Here is an 8,571-nt window from a genome sequence, read left to right on the forward strand (position 1 = left end):
GTCCCCAGCGACCTTCACGTTTCTCCCCGGACCTCTCCTGCGATCTCCCCCCTTGTCCCTCTACCTGGACCCCTCCTTTCGGACTCGACTTCCCGGATCTCGGACCTGGACTTTCTCGGACAACCCCTCTTGGATCACGGACTGGACTTTCTCGCCAGGTGCACGCACATTTCTTCAACACCTCCTGGTCATTTACATACCGCACCACACATTGGCTAAAAACACTCACACATAGTTATACACGCAAACCACGGGATACCACACACAGTTTATTCACACATCCCACTAACAGAACGCCTTTTTTCACCATACATTTCCCTCCCACAATAAAACCCCCCTGTGTAGACTTAGAAGTCATCTCGTGTCTGTCTGTCTTGGGTTTCGCCACACGGGTCAGGTTCTGGTGCGCGAGCATAACAGTGATGTGGCCTTAAAAGGCCAAAGCCCTTTCACAGTAGCTTTGATATGTTGTCTAAATGTTAATCTAATAAATTTTTCTTTCCTCAAAGTGGTAGGCAACATGGCACCCATGTATGGCAATAAGCTGCTGCATCTTTTAAAACGGTTCTCTTGAGACATCAGGCTCATCTCAGTGATGTTGGTCAATAGCTTGAAGATTTTTTTTTTCTCCAGTTCGGTAATAAGTGCAGCCTTGTTGGTCTTCCGTAAATAATTATTAGTCTTTGCCAATGCCAAAGTTAGAGGAGCCCCGTGGGTATTCCAAGGATCCCTAGAGCATTAATTTGTAACTCTCGACTCTTAGCAACCAGAATCATCCAGCTAAAGAGTTTTTGGTGTGCCTTCAGAATCCCAATCTGTGCTCCCTTCCCATGGACTTTCTTTGAGCTGATATTGGAGGATGTCTTCACGTTCAGCTTTGTCATCTTGTCCTGGAACTTCATGGCTGGCCAATTTTCTAAGCACATATGCTTAAAATTCGTTGGTAGATCATTGAAATGCTGTCATCATTTCAGGGCTTCCGGATTACTTCCAGTTCCATTATTTTTCCCACCTATGGTGAAAATAGGATTTCTGGTCCCTGTTTACCAATCATTTTTGTCCTTAAAATGTGAAACCATAGGGCGAATTCCTTATACATGTTATCAACATGAGTGTAATATTTGCTAAAACAGATGTTCTGCCATTTCTCTCACTGCCCACAACCGTAACTGCCATCTCCCTGCTAGAACGAGTAGAGCAGGGGCCGTTAGTGTCAATTACTGAAATGCTAAGCTAGTTAATGCTTGATATATTTTGTTTTACATTTCTTATTGCTGCTTCAAAGTTGATTCTCAGCAAATGCAGAAATCCACATCAAATCCAAAGGTCTTAAGCAAAATAGTCAGTGTTGGCATCAGACAAAATTTGAAAAATTGTATACTTCTATTCATTTTCCCATTAGTCTGGGAAGACAATGAACCAGAATCTCTTTGGATGGGAAATGTGCCTCCTCACTGGTGGTCTATTTCCGTTAACATGACTCAAATGCCCCCAGAAGATCATTGGACACATCAAGTGGACCCATAATGCCTGTGAACGTCATGGTTTTGTGTTCTGAGCTCGCCTGTTCCCCATCCCCTGATTGGTACTTTGGCTCACCTGCGCCCAATTTATATGAGTGACCCTGATTGCCCATGCGGCACTCACCTGATCCCCAGCCCTTTACTTGGCTTGCGGTTCCGTTTCCTGTGCACCTGCGCCCAATCTCCCTGATTGGCTCCACACGTGTATATATTCCCCCTGGTTGCCCTGGCTCATTGTCGGATCATCTCGCAGAGACACTCACACGGTTGACTCTTGGTAGCCGGATGCTTGATGCCTTGTATTGAGTCTTCATTGCTGTCTGTAAGTCTGTTTTGCTTCATTCAAACATTGTTTTTGACCAGCCCGTCTCCGCTGTCTGTATTTGGGTCCTCTGTCCCCGCTCCCAGCATGACAGTACGATCTGACAAGAAGCCAGGGCAACCAGGGGAATATATACATGTAGGGGACTGTGTAATATTTGCTTTGCTAATGTCCCTTACGGCTTTCCGTAGCGCCACAACAAAGTCACGTGATGTACGTAACAACGTCAGTCGGAATCCGGTCGGTGAATAAACACCCAGCACGAGAGAAGTCGTCCTTGCTTTATTAATGTTATAAGTTAACATAGCCAGAGGGCACAGATCATTACATGGTGTCAGAGTAGCGGAGTTTAAATACCCAATATGGATTCGTACGGCGTACCAGCTCCACGGATGGACTGGGAATCTGCGAACTTACCTCAAGCATGGAGACGATTTCGACAAACAACGGAGCTAATGTTCAAGGGCCCCCTGCGCGGGAAGAACGAAGAGGAGAAATGCAGCTACCTCCTGCTCTGGATAGGGGAAAAAGGGCGCGATGTGTACAACAATTGGACACTCAGCGGAGAACAAGCCAAGAAGCTAGAAACGTACTACGATAAGTACACTGAGTACATCAACCCCAAAGCAAACCCGATTTATGCCAGATATAAATTTCATGAAAAGATGCAGGGAGAGAGTGAATCCCTCGAACGATTTGTAACTGAGCTAACGATCCTAGTCAAAGACTGTGGCTACCCCAATGCCGACGAGATGGTCAGGGACCGCATCGTGTTTGCCACTAACTCACCCAGAGTGAGAGAAAAGCTACTTAGCCAGGGAGCTGAGCTAACGCTAGAGAAAGCCATAGATGTAGCCCGCTCACACGAGCTAGCAAAGCAACAGCTAAAGTTTATGGGCCAGGGCAGCACACATGAAACGGTGCACGCAATAGGCAGAAAAACTTATAAACCGAACGCACCCAAAGCAGCTAACGCTAACTTCAGACAAAGGGAGGGTAACGTTAGCACCACCGCTAGGGCGTGTAGCTATTGTGGAGGGCTACACGGCGCTAAAGCCACTTGCCCAGCTAAGGGTAAACAATGCATTAAATGCAAGAAGCTCAATCATTTTGCTAAAGTATGCAAGTCTAGTTCCCAGGGACAGACAAAGTACTACCGCGGCACAGTACATGCCGTCGGAGAGAACCCAGAAGAGTACACCACTGACAGAGAGCAGGAAGAACTGTACTTCGACAACATTACAGTGGAGAGCACCGCTGTGGGAGAACAGACAGAGCTGTACATAGACTGCATCTCAATAGAGAACAACGGAAAAAGCAACGAGCAGGCTTACGTAGAGGTTGGAATTGGCACACCTCCACAGAAGGTAAAGTTTAAACTAGACACTGGGGCACAGGCCAATACTATTCCCACCAACCTGTTCCAGGCGCTGTTCAAAAATGTGACACTGAAACCAGCAATACGCAGACTCACTGAATATGGAGGAGGCGCGCTGAGCGTGAAAGGCACATGCAAACTCAGATGTAAGTACAATAAGAAAGAATATGAAAGTGGAACTCTTATATAACTGGACTGCAACAAAGTAGTGTAAAACATTTCCTTCACTGTCTAAATGTGACACCATAATAACATTTCATCTTTTTTTTTTTTCATTTCATTACTGGTAACTGCAAACAGCAGGTAGGTACACAAGGTAAGTGAACGCTGTAAATATTTCTTTTCAAAACATAGCAGGTATAGTACAGGTTGGTGTAAAATTCTCTTTTTTTTAACATTCATAAGTCAAGGATTTGTCTTGGTTTGATCGTGCGACCTGACCTCGTGGTGTAACCAGGCTGTGTGTCTGGTTGTCGCTGATTGTTCGTGTCTGGAGGTTCAGCATGCTCTTGCTGATGGGCTTGTGTGTTGTTGTTAGCGCTGGTAACAGTCTGCTGTGAAGTGTGTGTGTGTGTGTGTGTGTGTGTGTAGTGTGAGTGTTCACTCTGCTTTGTCGCAGGTGTTGACGGTTGCGTTGGTAGATCTGACCTTCTTTGGTTTGGATGTGGTAGCTCCTGTCTGTGTTCGCTGGTCTTTCCACAGTTGCAGGTCTCCAGGATCCATCCTCCTGCCGGAAGCGGATTGGTGTGCCTGCGGGCAGGTGGGGCAGAGGTTTGGCTGTTCTGTTGTAGTATGCCTGCTGGCGCTGTTGACATACCTCTCTCCTTTTGTGAACATCCTCCTGACTGGCGATCTGTGGCTGCAGGTGTTTTGCTGTTGATGGGAGAATGGACCGCAGCCTCCGACTCATCAGTAGCTGTGCCGGTGATTTCAGGTTGTCCACCGGTGTGTTGCGATACTCCAGCAAGCTCATGTAGGGGTCTTTGTTCTCAGCTTTGGCTTTGTCCAGGATGCGTCTGGACAGTCTTCTCGGAGAGGCCGTTGCTCTGTGGGTAGTGGGGGCTTGTGGTGGTGTGTGAGAAACCCCATGTCTGTGAGAAGTTGCGGAACTCGCCAGAGCTGTAGCACGGACCGTTGTCGCTGATGATAGTCTCGGGGATTCCGTGTCGAGCCATTGCTGCTTTCAGCTTCATGATGACGGCAGATGAGGTGCAGCTGTAAAGTCTCTCTAGCTCGAAGAATCTGGAGTAGTAGTCCACAGTGACTATGAAGTCCTGTGAGTTCCATGTGAATAGGTCTGTGCCTATCACTTGCCACGGCCGCTCGGGTATGGCGTGTGACATCATTGGTTCCTTTGCATTTGCGCTGCGCCGTTCTTGGCATATGCTGCAGTCTGTTATCGCATCCTCGATCTGTTTCCCCATGCCAGGCCCGAACAGTAAGTCTCTTGCTCGGCATTTGCTTTTTTCCACGCCAAGGTGGCTGGCATGGATGCGCTGTATCATGTCCTTGCGAAGCTTTTGGGGGACAATGATTCTCTCACCTTTGAACAGGATACCGTCCATTTCTGAGATTTCTGCTCTGTGGTTCCAGTATTCCTGGATGCTGGGCGGGCACTTTTTCTTTGTGTCTGGCCAGCCAGTGAGTGTGGCTCGTCTGAGTGCGGTGAGCTGTGGATCTTGCGCTGTTTCCTGCTTGATTTCTGTGAGTCTTGTGTCGCTCACAGGGATGTTGCTGAGGACTGTGTGCACTTGGGCCTCCATCCCTTCCTGTAGGTCACTGTCGTGGTGTTCTATTGACTTGCGTGACAGTGTGTCGGCCACCGGTATGTCCTTACCGGGGCGGTGAATGATTTGGATGTCGTATTTTTGGAGCGCCAGGATCATCCGTTGCAGCCGGGGTGGTGCTGCTGCCAGTGGCTTTTTTAGTATTGCCTCCAGAGGCTTGTGGTCTGACTCCACAATCACTTTTCGTCCGTACATGTACTCGTGGAACCTCTTGCAGCCGAAGACCACAGCGTAGAGCTCCTTCTCTATCTGTGTGTAGTTTTCTTCAGTGCTGTTGAGTGACTTGGACGCATAGGCAATTGGTTTGCCATCTTGGAGCATGACAGCCCCAAGGCCACTCTTGGATGCATCCACTTGGAGTCGCAGCTCTTTCTGAGGGTCGAAATATGAGAGTACTGGACCTGGGTGCTGTGTAATGAGATTCTTCATCTCTTGGAACGCCTTGTCGTGGACTGCATCCCACACAAACTCACTGTCCTGTTTCAGAAGCTGTCTGAGGGGTGAGTTTATCTGTGAGAGGTGTGGAGCGAATCTGGCGAGGTAGTTGGTCATGCCGAGGACTGTCTCCAGCTCTGCTTTGTTCTGTGGGGGTTGCATGTCCTTGACCGCCTTCACCTTGTGTGGGTCTGGTTTGATGCCTTCGTGTGAGAGCGTGTGGCCGAAGTAGCGTACCTCGGACACGCATATGTGACACTTGTCGGGGTTGAGCCTCACCCCTCGATCCCTTGTGCGCTTCAGCATCGCTCTGAGACGCTGGTCATGTTCCTCTTTAGTCTTGCCGAACACTAGTATGTCGTCCACTATGGCCGTCACACCGTCCAATCCTTCATATGTTTCATCCACGCGTCTCTGGAACTCGTCTTGAGCGGACACGATTCCGAATGGCAGTCTGAGGAAACGATACCTGCCAAACACTGTGTTAAATGTCGTCAACATTGAGGATTCAGTGCTCAGTTTGATGGCCCAATAGCCTGACCGCGCGTCTAACACGCTAAAGTACTCAGCTCCAGCGAGCTTTGTGGTGGCGTCCTCCAGCGTGGGGAGGGGGTAGTGAGGTCGTTGTATCACTTTAAGAGCTCTGGGGTCTAAACACACTCTTAAGTTTGCCTGTCTTTGGCTTCTCAACAATGACGAGTGCGTTCACCCATTCTGTGGGTTCTGTTACCTTACAGATTATGCCGCCTTTCTCCATGCTGTCAAGCTCGTCCCTCAGTTTGCTGCGTAGGGCGATGGGGATTCTGCGTGGCGGGCAGACGACCGGCGTTGCATCGGGTGTGACGCGGAAGGTGCACTCGCCTGGGAACTCTCCTATTCCCTGGAAAACATCTGCATACTCATCCATTATGCTCTGTGATGTGACATTGTTTTCCTCGCTCACAGCCATCACTATTTTTACCAAGTTTAGGTCACGGCATGTTTTCATTGCCATGACTGGTGGGGCGTTTGTGTCAATGACGTAAAAGTCCAGCATCATTGCATTGTCTCTGTACTTACATCTGAGTTTGCATGTGCCTTTCACGCTCAGCGCGCCTCCTCCATATTCAGTGAGTCTGTGTATTGCTGGTTTCAGTGTCACATTTTTGAACAGCGCCTGGAACAGGTTGGTGGGAATAGTATTGGCCCGTGCCCCAGTGTCTAGTTTAAACTTTACCTTCTGTGGAGGTGTGCCAATTCCAACCTCTATGTAAGCCTGCTTGTTGCTTTTTCCGTTGTTCTCTATTGAGATGCGGTCTATGTACAGCTCTGTCTGTTCTCCCACAGCGGTGCTCTCCACTGTAATGTTGTCGAAGTACAGTTCTTCCTGTTCTCTGTCAGTGGTGTACTCTTCTGGGTTCTCTCCGACGGTATGTACTGTGCCGCGGTAGTACTTTGTCTGTCCCTGGGAGCTAGACTTGCATACTTTAGCAAAATGATTGAGCTTCTTGCATTTAATGCATTGTTTACCCTTAGCTGGGCAAGTGGCTTTAGCGCCGTGTAGCCCTCCACAATAGCTACACGCCCTAGCGGCGGTGCTAACGTTACCCTCCCTTTGTCTGAAGTTAGCGTTAGCTGCTTTGGGTGCGTTCGGTTTGTAAGTCTTTCTGCCTATTGCGTGCACCGTTTCATGTGTGCTGCCCTGGCCCATAGACTTTAGCTGTTGCTTTGCTAGCTCGTGTGAGCGGGCTACATCTATGGCTTTTTCTAGCGTTAGCTCAGCTCCCTGGCTAAGTAGCTTTTCTCTCACTCTGGGTGAGTTGGTGGCAAACACGATGCGGTCCCTGACCATCTCGTCAGCATTTGGGTAGCCACAGTCTTGGACTAGGAGCTTTAGTTCAGTTACAAATCGTTCGAAGGATTCACTCTCTCCCTGCATCTTTTCATGAAATTTATATCTGGCATAAATCGGGTTTGCTTTGGGGGTGATGTACGTTTCTAGCTTCTTGGCTTGTTCTCCGCTGAGTGTCCAAGTGTTGTGCACATCGCGCCCTTTTTCACCTATCCAGAGCAGGAGGTAGCTGCATTTCTGCTCTTCGTTCTTCCCGCGCAGGGGGCCCTTGAACATTAGCTCCGTTGTTTGTCGAAATCGTCTCCATGCTTGAGGTAAGTTAGCCGATTCCCAGTCCATCCGTGGAGCTGGAACGCCGTACGAATCCATATTGGGTATTTAAACTCCGCTACTCTGACACCATGTAATGATCTGTGCCCTCTGGCTATGTTAACTTATAACATTAATAAAGCAAGGACGACTTCTCTCGTGCTGGGTGTTTATTCACCGACCGGATTCCGACTGACGTTGTTACGTACATCACGTGACTTTGTTGTGGCGCTACGGAAAGCCGTAAGGGACATTAGCAAATCAAATATTACTAGCAAATATTACACAGTCCCCTACTTGTCATGAAGGTGTCACGCCGGGGCAGGGATGGAGGACCCAAATCCACCACCCAGAGACTGACTGGGCTAGAACGTCTTAATGAGACAAATGAACTTACAGCCCACGGGAACAGACAGCAGAGAAGGCTCGGAACGGGACTTGGCGGAATATATACGTACGGGAGCCAATCAGGAAGGTTATGCGCAGGGCAGGAACATAACAGCCAATAGGAGAAAGGGGGCGGGGCAGGTGAGTGAAGCAGGGTCACTCGGGCAAATGGGGCGCAGGCGAACCGAAACGCCAATCAGGGGATGGGGAACAGGCGAGCCCTGACGACCCAGATCACACAACCATGACAGAAGCACCCAGCATGTTGAAGACAACAGGACTAACCAGATCTTGGATTGATTGATGGATTCTTTATTTACACATATGAAAAATGATAATAAAAAAAAATACTGTGGGAGTGCAGGAATGAGGAGACGGAGAGATCGAGTCAAGTCAATCCCGTTTACTCGCCACACAAAACAACACCGATACAGCACAATCCCTCGTGGCAACCAGCTAACCGCTAGGCTGCTGCAAACATGGCTCACCGGAACCCCCAAGCAGTGCCTACGTCAGCACTCTAAAATGTCTGCCTTAAAGGAGCAGCAACCCCTGGTGAATCTACCCTCAAATGTGTATCACCACACAGCCCCCCCCAG

This window comes from Lampris incognitus, chromosome 1 (genome assembly GCF_029633865.1).
Source record: "Lampris incognitus isolate fLamInc1 chromosome 1, fLamInc1.hap2, whole genome shotgun sequence".
Classification (NCBI taxonomy): domain Eukaryota; kingdom Metazoa; phylum Chordata; class Actinopteri; order Lampriformes; family Lampridae; genus Lampris; species Lampris incognitus.